The sequence below is a fragment of the Channa argus genome, chromosome 24 (assembly GCF_033026475.1).
Source record: "Channa argus isolate prfri chromosome 24, Channa argus male v1.0, whole genome shotgun sequence".
NCBI classification, from domain to species: domain Eukaryota; kingdom Metazoa; phylum Chordata; class Actinopteri; order Anabantiformes; family Channidae; genus Channa; species Channa argus.
This window is the reverse complement of record NC_090220.1, coordinates 7770674-7782904: the sequence shown is the minus strand read 5'-3', so window position 1 is coordinate 7782904 and position 12231 is coordinate 7770674. Positions and strand designations below refer to the sequence as shown.

The window sequence follows — 12231 nt, the reverse complement described above, 5'->3', positions numbered from 1 at the left end:
CAGATAGAATGTTCTTCTGAGTTATGTTATAGCATCAGTAAAATCCAGTGCTTTTGGAGCCTGACTCATACTATGCACTGCAAGAAAATGCAATACTAAATCTTTGGGGTTCACTGCAGTGTTTGCCTTTTCCAGACTGTGTCATTATGTTAAGAAACCAGCAGGGGTCAGGAGTCAGCTAAATTTTGAACAGCATAAGTAGCAAAGCATGCTGAAAAACTTAGATCTACTTCACCTGCATGCTATTTGTTGATATAACTTAGGTTACACCACAGAATCCATCTGGCTATTCACAGCACACATAAAGGAAACTCTTCAGCTAATATAAATGATCTGTAGTCAGTAGGTTGGTTTTCCTTTTGTTATCCCAGCTGTCCATCCTGGCTCTTCGTACTGGCAAACACAGCACCATGACCATTTCACTCTTTGTGGTTTTCATATTTCTTTCAAGTCGGCCTGCCTCTTTGTTTTGCTTTAGTGTTTGGTGCTGTTTGGTTTTAGTATTCAATGCAGCTCCTGTTTCTTCTTTTGAGTGAACAGAACCCCAGCAGCAACTCGTATCTTTTTCGTTTGTCAAGGGATTCAGTGTTATGTATTCCTTTCCCCATGTCAGTCAGTATATTTTATGTATAACTGAAGCTGTTTGCTTATTTAATGAATTGGCCCCAAGTGTATTGAGTGTATTTGACAAAATTATTTTGACATGATGTAAATATTAATGAATGAAAACAGTGTTACTACAGAGCATTTGAAGTGTTTCATCATATATATTGTATGGTGTTTGTTGTCTAACGTAGCCGCACCATTTAAAGTAGCGTCACAGACACTGTAAAGTTAAATCCAAAATTAGTTTTGTACGTTGCATCAGGCCATGCACATGGTGTGTGCAGTGTACTGGACTGAGGCAGATTTGGGATGTTTTTTCAGAATGGCATTATGCCGTCTGCTGGATTTTTCATTTCCATAATAAAAAACCTTGCCAAAGGAGAATGAGTCAAGAAAGGTTTTGTTGTGGAAATATTAGGATCTTAAAGTCACAGGCCAACAATTTGTGTGTATCGGAGGCGGTGTGTGCCTCATGACACTGGAATTTTGGGTGATATTTTCCTGGCAAAATGCAACTTCTTTTGGCAATGGGTATTGCTTTTGTTCAGCTTTTGCCACGTTGACATTGGAGTCCTTTTCATAATTTAATATTTTATTATGTGTTTCAATGTTGCAAATATTCTGAATTACTTGTGAGGAAAAAGTTCAACAATAAGGACATTTTCTACGTATATTAGATATGATGTAAAAGCTGCATTAATTATATATTTGTACTTTTCAAAAGGTATATACTTGTTGGATCATCAATAAAGAGCTACATGGTCAGCTGGCAATCTTACACTCTTTGTAGGGGCACAGGTTGCCTGTGGGGCAGAGGCCACTTCCCAATGCTTGGTGCTGTTTACATTTGGCAGCTTGTTGTACTACTGTACATGGTGTCAGAGTCAGATGCACACAAGATATAATGGGTGAATATAATGGGTTCATAGTACTGCACTTGTATGAGTTTTCAGAGACAGCAGAGACATGCTGAATGGGAGAGACAGCAGACACCCCAATAGAGATACAAGAGACTGATTAATGCTCAGTGACCTTGAGAAGCTTTAAAAGTGGCAGTAATATGTGTGTGGAACATTTTTTTAGAAACTACATAAAAAAGGAACTTGTCACCCTGTACAACAGTAAACTACACTGATATGTTGTTGATATTTTGTTTCATATTTTGTTGTTGAACAACAGTGGAGCTAACAGTTGGTTTAAGAATTTTTATGAGATTTTTTAGCAATAGGAAACATACAAAATGATGTAGTACCTTTAGTCTTTAATCCGTTAAAATTAAATTGTTTGTGTGTTTCTTCTGTTGAACAGCTAATGTGTTGCTAATGAACTGTTCATATTTGAGAAGCTGGCTGTACGTTTACTTGAAGATGGGCCTCTGAGCTTGCTATGGACATCTACTATGTTTTATTCGTATATAGAGATACTACCAACCACTAATGAAACTAATTTGATGCTTTTTTTTCTCTACTCTTAATGAATGTGTGTGATATTACACAGCTTATTATATGTCCACTTGACGGAAATAGAGAGGTAGAATGATATGTAATTGGGATTTATGTCTTAATAAATTCTGATTCTGACCTTAAAGCGAGGAAGATCGTTCAGTTATGGCTTTAATGTTGCCAAATGATGTAATGCTTAAAATGAAATTCTCAGCTTTTACTGGCTTTATGTGAAACTCTTTTAGTTTAATGAAAACTCAATTTTATCAAAATCACTTAAATGTGGAGAAGCTGTACTGGCACACAGAACTACTACCATGGCTTTTGATTCCTGTGTGTTTAATGCTAACATATTTTTAAACACTTTAGAGTCTACATTTTAAATAACATATTAATTAATTAGTTAGTTAGTCCAAAATAAAAAGCTGGAATTCCACGTATGTAGTTTGGCATTAGACACACGCTCTGCCTCTTGCTACTGTACATGTACATATCAAGTTTATGCTCAACTTGTAAAGTAAAGATGATTTAAGGCCCCTTTCGTGGAAATTCTATTATGACAAGAGCTGTAACCATACAGTTGGACCGTTTTTCATGAATAAAATAACCAAATGATAAAGCTGTGCCATCAGGGACAATTGTACAATCAAGCTGCTAGCGTAGTGTCAGAATAATTAAGCTCGTCTTGGTGCATGTGGGAGACGAGCTACTTGGGATTTAAGTCTTTATATTTCAATCAAATAGTCCTACGAAGACTCTTTTTGTTCTGTTGATAGGTGAAATGTAATACTACACCATTTCCTGTTTCTTCGCACGGAGCCTTGCGTATCAAAACTTTATGAAGAAGGATTTACTGTAGGACTGATTAGACTGCCTTATTTTTTGTTTGGCAAACATAATATCATCAATCAATCATATTTTGGTGTTTAAAGCCAAGGCATTTATCAATACTAGATAGGATCGAAGCTATTTGGATGACGCCATGAAAAGGGTTGAAGCGCGTGCATTGTGTGTGTGTGTGTGTGTGTGTGTGTGTGTGTGTGTGTGTGTGTGTATGTGTGAGTCTGAATGAAGCTGTTTGAATTACTGATACACACATTTATGTAATGTTTTTTTAATTCTTAGTTATGCATCCAGCTTGTTTCAACCTGATGATGTAATGTGTGTTTTCTGTACATCGCTGTTGTTCAGTGTGACTCATGCTACATAGAATACCTGTGTTCTTTCTCCTCTGACATGACACATCAACATGGTGTTTTTGACTAATATAACTGCTGTGGACTGTGTATTTTATGGATGGTCTTTTTTTTTTCTGAATGATTCTGTGCATTGTATAAAAATTACCAGAGGGCAGACTTTAAGATATGTTGGATCTGCTCTTACCAACGCTTACCTCCTCAATCTCTCCCTTGAGCAGACTCTTTTACAGTCTTTTCCTCCAGCCTTCACGTAGCCCTGCAGGCCAGTGACTGCATGATACAGTCAGCTGCCAGATAACAGGAAAACGTTTTTGACTATGTCCATTGTGCTCTTCCATATTTTTTATCTACAACGTGACATTTTGTCCTGCCTTGTCGCACATAGGCCACACAAAGGCTGGAGCTCTTACCTTTACACATTTTATTGCAGCATGAATGCACCTCTCAAGCTGGTCCTGTCCAAAAGTCGGTTTCGATCTCTAGTTTATGTATAATGACTAAAAACATTTTAGGTTATTTAGAGTCCCCTTCCACTCATACAATCTGATTTGCTTGGTCTTAGTTGGATGTTTGAGGGTGCATACTGAAAGTAGAAAACATTTATTTTCATCACTATCTGTTATTTGTGCTGCATATGAAGCATTTGGGTCTAAAGGCACATCTGAAAGAGGTAGATATCTGGGAGTGTATGGAGTAAGAAAAAGTAAGCTAGACAACAGTAATCACTGCAATCAATTTCAATCAATTTTTGTGTAGGGGAGAATGAGAGCAGTGGGCTGCATGTATGTACTCAGTCATGCATGTGGTAAAGACGGACGCCTCTCTCAGCCATTGTTCAGAGCTGTGTCTCAGCTGATTATCTCATGATACATTGTTGTTACGGGGGGGAGGGGCTGTGCTTTGCATATAATTTGGTCTATGCTCTTACCTGTCCTTTCACCCACCCTTCTATCCCCCCTTCTATCGCCCTCATTGCATGCATAGCCACTATGCTAGCTGAGGTAGAAAAGTAACACAATGTGCTCCTGCTGCCAACAAACACCCCTCATTCAAAAAGGACCAGGAATTGTCTCCCCCAGAGGGACCTAATCAATCACCTGCAGCACCAAGGCACATACACAGCCAGCCAGTACGTCGGTTTTTTAAAGGCACAGATTTTACCAACAGCAGGATCCAGAAAATATTAGGATAATGTTAAATTTGACATAAAGTTAGCTAAGCATTTCATAAGTTTTGTTGTTAACACGTTAACATATTTAATCTTTCTGAGTAGTAAGGAAAGTGAAAGCCATGGCCTGTAAAGAGATGATGTCAAATCTATATCACATGATCAGAGGGTGATGTAATGCCTAGACTCATTCTGTCCTTGTTAGAGGAAACAAAAGACCAGCCAGTGCTCATAGACACACACACACAACCTTTCTCTTTGTCTGTGTCTTTCGTTGTCATTGCTGGAGGACAATTCTGAAAATTGTCCATAAAGTCAATAATACAAAATCCAATTAGCTGATTATACATTATATTTAACAAAAACCTGCTCAGTGAGTCATTGTCAGGAAAAATTGCTGCTGTTTTTAATGTTATAATTCTAATATATTATTAGTTCAAGATTATGCCGCTAAACCCTTTTTACAAATCTTGCTATACAATATCTACTGAAGAATAACCTGGACAATAAGATCTACCTAACAATGTGTGAGACTTGTGTTAAAAAAAAAGAACTAAACAATTATTTAGAAAAAGTCAATCTTGCCATGGCAAAATACTGCAGTAAGTAATATAACAACTCCAATGTGTATCACCCTTAAACAAAGCAGTAAGTGACAGCTCTCTATCATTTTTGATGTTGCTTCACATAGCTGCGATGATTTTGCGCTGCAGGTTACTCATTGATTAGTTAATAATTAAACTTTTTTAGTTCTGCAGTTTTCTGTGTCTGTTTTTTTTTTTTTTTTACACCTACAACAAAAGTGAAGATTAAAAAACACTTGTTCCCCAGAGGATTTTTCATGGAAAGCCCTGCCCAGCACCAACTATCTAGGTTGTGTAGATGCCCAATGTGTTTGTCTTACAGCAAATACATCAAGGCTATGAACAGACTTATTCAGATTCAAAGAGATGTTTATGTTCGTCTTTACAGTTTGTGATTTTTCCACTAAACCAACATTTAGTCAGTCAGCAAGAAATATTATGTTTTGACATTGATTTATTTTCGTATTTTTCTTCACACTTGACAAACCATGCTGTCCTCTACTAACTGACCGTGTGTGTAGTTGGTGGGGGGGCTTCCAGGAGCATAGAAATATGTTTAGAACATCTTACCCCTTCCCAGCCTTGATAATGAAGAATGAAAATGGAGGTGAGACAGCAGACACAATTGCAATATCCTCTTGCTATGATGATGTTTTCTGAATCCCTGAAATTCTGTAAAAATTGTGGATAGTTGAGATAAAGCTCTGGTATCATAAACAATGTTTGCTGTGCTTTTGATCCATTATCAAAATGTGGAGGCCCAGCAGAGTGGCCTGAATAAGTAGAATTCGCTTATTGACATTATGCTCTCTGCACCTAGGTAGAAATCGATTTTTAAGCCTCACTTAGTGTCCTTTCATCTGACTGTTTGTGTGCATGCGTGCGTAGGTCACTGCTCATACTTTGTGTGTGTGTGTGTGTATACTACACTTATCCAATTTTTCTCTTAATGGAATTAGTTTTATGAACCGGCTCTCATGAACTTATCCCCTTACTGTCATTTCTGTCTCTCAGCTTAGCAGATCTATATTTACAGCTTTAGTAATGATTTTAGGTGTAGACCATTCACACTTCCTCCTTCAGCTGTAAAATACTGCACCAAAGCTACACTGGCTGCCCTCCAATAAAACCCCTCAGCTATTCTGATTAAAAATACCATAGTGTGAAAATATTGTCATGAGAGATCATTCATTATATTTAATTGCAACACACTGTATTTTGTGCAAACTTCATCCCATGATTTTAGGTGTAGACCGTTCACACTTCCTCCTTCAGCTGTGAAATACTGCAGCAAAGCTATACTGGCTGCCCTCCAATCGAACCCCTCTGCTATTCTGATTAAAATACCATAGTGTGAAAATAGTGTCATGAGAGATCAGTCATTATTTTTAATTGCAACCCACTCTATTTTCTGCAGACTTCCTCCCAACATTTTTAAAATCAACCTATGTGCTTGCTGTTCATAATTACTGTTGCGTTACTGAAATCAGTGTCTGGAAGTCAAAGATATAATTGGTTTTTGACTCCGATTTTAGTTTTATTAACAAGTCAAGCCCTGTTTTCCCATAATAGATTGAATTAAAAAGAGAGTTACAGGATTATATCACAGTTCATTAAACAGTTGTTGCATGTGGTCTCCTTGTAATACCAGAGTTTCTTGGTGCAGAAATTTTAAATGTTGGGATTCCTTCATTTTGTTGTGGCAGGCAAATATTGAGCTATCCCATCCACCAACCCTACGGAATTTGCACAGTCGGCAAATCTTCTATTGCTAAATAGTTAGCGTATTGTTAAAAAAAAGTGGATGTCATACTGCATTTCACAGTATTTTGACCAGCTCTCTCATGCTACAGTTAGCACAGAGAATGCAGTGGGTTATAGGAATAATGTATTAACAGCACAGAGGAGAACTGTTGGCCCAAAAGCAGCGATACTTTCTTTTTTGCTGTCGTTGTTTTAAGTCAAAACTGCCTTGTTGAGCCCCATGGGGAGAGGGGGCACCAGTGGTTGTGTAGGCGCAGTGCACTGTGACAACTTGGGCCTCAGTATATTTGTATTTGACAGGAAGAGCCACAGATTGAACCGCTGACCCTGTGTTTAACGTTTTAGATAATGTTTGCGTTTTATATAAATGATCATTGAGAGAGGTGTACCATTGGATTATCACTGATATAAGCAGACTTGGAGTAGAAACTAATTTAAAGCTAACATCTGGCTGCCAGTCTTAGCAGACATCCTAGCTCATTTTGAACTCTGCTTTTTTTTGGGAAGGCTGGAAAAGGTTTGACTCATCAATGAGATACATTTCTGCTTTCTCCTATGTAAGCTTTTAAACAGTTCAGTTTTATTTTTAATCACTGACTCATTGCAAGAATTGAGGTTTCAGCAATAAAACTAACTAAATGAGTGTGCAGTATTTAAATCAGGAGTTAAATTCAACTATGTGGATGTATAAGTTTGTATGTGCTCTGTCCATGTTGACTGCCACTTGTTCTCCTCTTCAAGGCAATCTGCTTGTCTGGATTTAAACACTTCTCTGCAGGAGTAGCATCTTAATCCATCTTATGTGTGGATAGGGCATATGAAATGATCACAGCTGATGCAACTTACGCTTTTCTTTTTTCCTTTTTGAGTTTGAGGTGTTTGGCTGTAACCTGAGAGGAGGCCATTCAGCGGAGGGGATGTTTAGGTTCTATTTTTGGTGACTCTATTTCTACTTTGTAAATGTGGTAGACCTCAAGCAACCACACTCCGTGGTTATTTCTTGTTGGGTGAACTTTTAAATGTAGGCTGTGGTCAAAGTCAAAGCAACATTAAAGTAGCTTCCTATCACGTGCTGCAATTGCATCAGGACAAGTTATTGACATACTAAAATGCTTTGGGATGTAATGTTAGTATGTCCTTTCGCTCTTTATGAATCGTCTTCTTGCAATAACTGCACATTTTGTCTGTTGAGGACTTCTTGGAGATTATCTCTTTATATAAAACAGCAGAGAGATTGGAGATGTGGAAGGAAATGAAATTGCTCTCCTGCAAGCAACGCCCCCTTCCTTATTCCTCAGTTAACTCTTGCCCTCTGTCTCTCCTCTGCTGCTTGTTGTTCTCTCTCTTTCTCTGATTATCCCAACATCCCTGCTCTTTGTCCTGGGAATGTACCAACCAGAGAGAGAGAAGAGGAGGAGAGAAGGGGGGAGGGGTGAGCCAGCATGTCAGACAGGGTAGAGGAGGAAAAGGGGAAAGAATAGCATGTGGCGGAGAGACAGAGAAATCAGACAGTGAGGTGGGCAGAACTAAACGGATAGAACATTTTTTTTGTGTGTTTTTTATTTATTTATTTATTTTTTTAGAAAAAGACTAGTTCCTTTCCTACTGATAATCAGATTGGGGTTTTAAAGTTGTGTTGTGACTGTCAGCCATCAGTGAGTAGAAGCCAGCAAGAAAATAAAAGGAAAAATCAGGATGGGGTATTACAATGGAGGAATGGTTGGAAGGGCAAAATGGAGGAGATGGAAACTGTCCTGTTGAAGAATCCATCAACCTACCACCTCAATTTCTCATCCTCCAGCATGTGTGAAAGAAGGTGGAGAGCGGACATTTCTCTGCTGCCGAGGGGAATTGTGTTCTGGACTTTGCAAAACGGGATGTAGATTTTCACATGGGAAAAACTCCCACTTGCGTAGAGAAATATAAACAGGGGACAGGTGTTGGTGTGTTGAGGAGGGTCAAACACTGAGTGTGAAGCTCCATGGAATGAAAGGATGGGAAGTGCAGCAGCTTAAAACAAGGGAAACCAGTGTTAAACTGCTGTGAGTACAAAATGCATTTGTTTTTCTTTTTTTTGTGTGTGTGTTTTTACTGCAGTTTTGTCCTTTTTTCATTTTTCTGATGCTTCTCTTGTCAGAGAGCACTCCCTGTAGCCCTTGGTGCCCACAGGGCTCATCAAAATTGCTTTTGGATTGAGTTTTTTTCTTCTCATTCTGCAGAAACATTTGTTAGGACCACTTTACTTTCATCTGTGACCTGATCTCTTTGGAAAATGAACACAATGGATGGTATTTCTCTTGCTGATAACAATTCTATGGCTCTACTGTTACAAAGATGCAAACAAGAATAATTCCCAGACCACTTGTCATTATTCTAGAATTGTAGCGAGCTTTTTTTTTTTTTTTTTTTTTGGTTCTTGGTGTCTTTGTACCTGGCGTGCTTACATGGTTACCATTTTATTGTTTCCATAGAGCATGAAATTGGACCAAATGCATACATATCAGCTTGTGTGGTGCAGGTTAAACTAAAATCAAATTATAATGTGGTGTGTTGCATGCCTCCCAGAAAACAGGCACAGACAACCTATCTCTCACAGGATCTGGTCTAGGCTCTGAATCGCGTCATAGGTTGTATTTTGGATAAAATGCTGGTTAAAAGTAGAAGCAGTTTCTGAAATGTCAGCCAGCACAAATCATTGTATTTATTACTATAAATACAATGATTTGTGACCACTCAAAATGTTTCCAAATGTTTTAACCTTTGAATAGTTTTAAAAAACGTTTGTTTTACAGTGTGTATTCACCAGGGGGCCTACTTTGTGTCTTCAGAAAAAGTCATGTGTATTTTCTAAAAAACAAAACTGGCAGGAGAAAAACCATAGAAAATTGAGGATTCAGGACAATGGCTAATGTATAAACCTATTTTTACTCTCACACTATAAGTGTCATCCTGCAAAAGACTAGATCTGCATACATAAGCTACATAAGTCAGAAGCTAATAATTTAGAGTGTTAGAAAGGACTGCCAGAAAACAAATCATCATTTCACTTCTGATGGGTCTGTTGAAATATGAATATGTAGTCCTGTGAATATTCTTCACCACACACTGCATGTTCTAATCAGCTCCATTATTCTATTGTGGCTAAGGTATGTGCGTGAAGGCCTCCTATTCCACTTGATTTGTATGTTAATCAAGACCCTAAATCTGTTCTTCATTATTTTGAGGGCCATTATGTCTTTCCAAACAAACTCAGCTACCGGAGTTGTTTCTTGGGGGCATTTTGATTCCTGCTCACATGTTGTGATAGTGAGGAACATCGATCCTACTTAGCAGCTTGTTGCATCTTGAGTTTTCTTCATCTTCTTTACTTTCTTCCCTAGCAGGTTTCACATGAAGCCCTTGGAAATAAGTGTTTATGCCCCTGTGACTGTATAATAATAATTTTTTTTTTTAAGTTGTAGTTGAGGATGCTCAGGAGGATAAAATATGATATTGAATTTGAAAAAAAAAATTTGTCCAAATTCCTAAAAATGTGGTGCTAACAGCATGTGATTACAGAGAAATAAGCCTCTTGGTTTTAATATAACTCTTTGTTTACTTTTTTAAACAACTAACTTAAAGGCCCCGAATTTACTTCTTGGTAAAGGACTTATTTTAAATAATATTCGGGTGATGCTTCTACTTGCAAGCTTATTGAAAGTAGAAGCAAGGTCTCCCGCCACCCACATTTTTGTCTTTGTGACAATCATATGGTAAACGGCACAAAAATGAACTTTACATGAGTTAAGTTATCCAGCAGGAATCACCCCTTGGATCTGCCAAGTTTTTATTTCTCTGAACAGCCACATCCCCACTGCGTTAACACCCCCCTTGAGATAGCAGGAAAGGATGATGCATCTTGTTAAAAAAGGCAGTAGTTGAATAAATAAAAAAACTCACCTCTTTTGCTGGTGAGAAATGACAACACACAAATGATGATAAATATTAAGACTGACATTTGTAATAAGGCTTGAATGGTGATTTATCAACACTAAAATTACTAAGCTTTGTAAAAAGAACATTTTTATCTATCGGATAATGCACTTTACTGTACTTTTAGAAAATGTTAACATGCTAAACCATTAAAATAAAATGCCAAAGAAGTTAACATCTGTTAAACACTGTGTCTACAGTTGAAAGATTCTTTGTAGATAGTCAAAACCTAATTATATTAAATTTAAAATCAGTGGTGATATTAAAGATAAGCTACTAATCTAGGTTGGCCATTTGTAGTGCTGGACTGCATCCACAGGCTCATCCTGAATGATGAAAGGAATAGTAAGAGAGGTTTTTATTCATTAAAACCACATGATGAGAACAAGAGCAATGATTTCAGTCAAATAAAACTATTATTCTCTGGTCTGGTGAGTCACATTTGGTCAATGGGCAGCTGTGCTTTTTCCTTAGACACTCCAAACTCATAGACCTTTGCAGGTAAATAGAAGAAGGCATTTCTGCGCTCTGTTTAAATGTCTGCTGCTATCATTTGCTTCGAACGTTTGCTGGCTGCTGTGTCAAGCAAATGGCTTTGGCTTTTGCTTCACATTGAATGCAAAACATTTCTGGGTTGCTTGGTGCTGATTCTGAACAACAGAGAGTAATTAGGTCATTTGCTGTCATGCTAGTTTGCGCCTGAAAAGGGAGAGAGCCACAAAAAAGGACATTGTTGTGAGAAGGCTCTGTTTCCCGCTGCCCCGTCATTAACAACTCTTTAAATTAAGCTTACTTTAATGGGAACAAAAACGCTTCCATGTGTTTCTATCCCCTCGCTGGCACCATGACATTGCTTAGACAATTTGTGTTGAGCGGACGTTCACAACACATAAATACCTTCTGTCTTAGTATTTAGGCTTGTTGTTGTAAAAGAAGAAAGTTTCTTTTGTCTGAACAAAGATGTGCAGATTTTACTGAAGATGATGAAGCAACAGCAAAAGAATGAAATGTTACTGCAGATGAACCATGACTGTGTTTTTCTCACAGAAGAGGGCTTATATCTAATTTGAGATCTGTCTTGTAAAACCAAAAATAATTTAGGTTGTAAATATTGAGCTGTTGAAGAACTCACCTGACAACAATCTCTTCCTTGACACGACTGTCTACATAATTCTTTCTTGTGACCTCTGCTGAACATACACTAGCTGTGCCAGACCTCTTAGCTTCTTGCATGTTTCCTCATCTATATTTTTGTTTTATTGGTAAATAGTTCTTTTTAGCAGAACAGAACTCTAATACTGAACTATTTTTTTCAATTTAGCATCAAAGTTATTTTTTTTTTTTTATTAGCTTAGCATCAAAGTTAATAAAAGACTCCCAATATTTAATTTTTTTGCAACTGTAGTGCTATAGACCTCTGATTTTGTGACAAAGGACCTTTTGAGAGGTTTATGAGGCATGAGATCTAGGTCAGAATCTGCTGTTATTGCTGCACT

At 37.7% G+C, this 12231-nt stretch overlaps 1 protein-coding gene across 5 annotated transcripts in view; it reads left to right on the top strand.

Moving 5' to 3' along the window:
• Positions 1–12231, top strand: part of arhgap32b (Rho GTPase activating protein 32b) — an 89810-nt gene that overhangs the window by 45025 nt on the left and 32554 nt on the right. Inside the window, exon 1 of one of the 5 annotated variants that reach the window (XM_067494078.1) lies at positions 8260–8805. The exons of the other annotated variants lie outside the window; for them this stretch is intronic. The gene's annotated coding sequence lies outside the window, so the exon portion shown is untranslated. Of the gene's footprint in view, positions 1–8259; positions 8806–12231 lie in introns of those variants that run through there. 5 annotated transcript variants of the gene reach the window in all.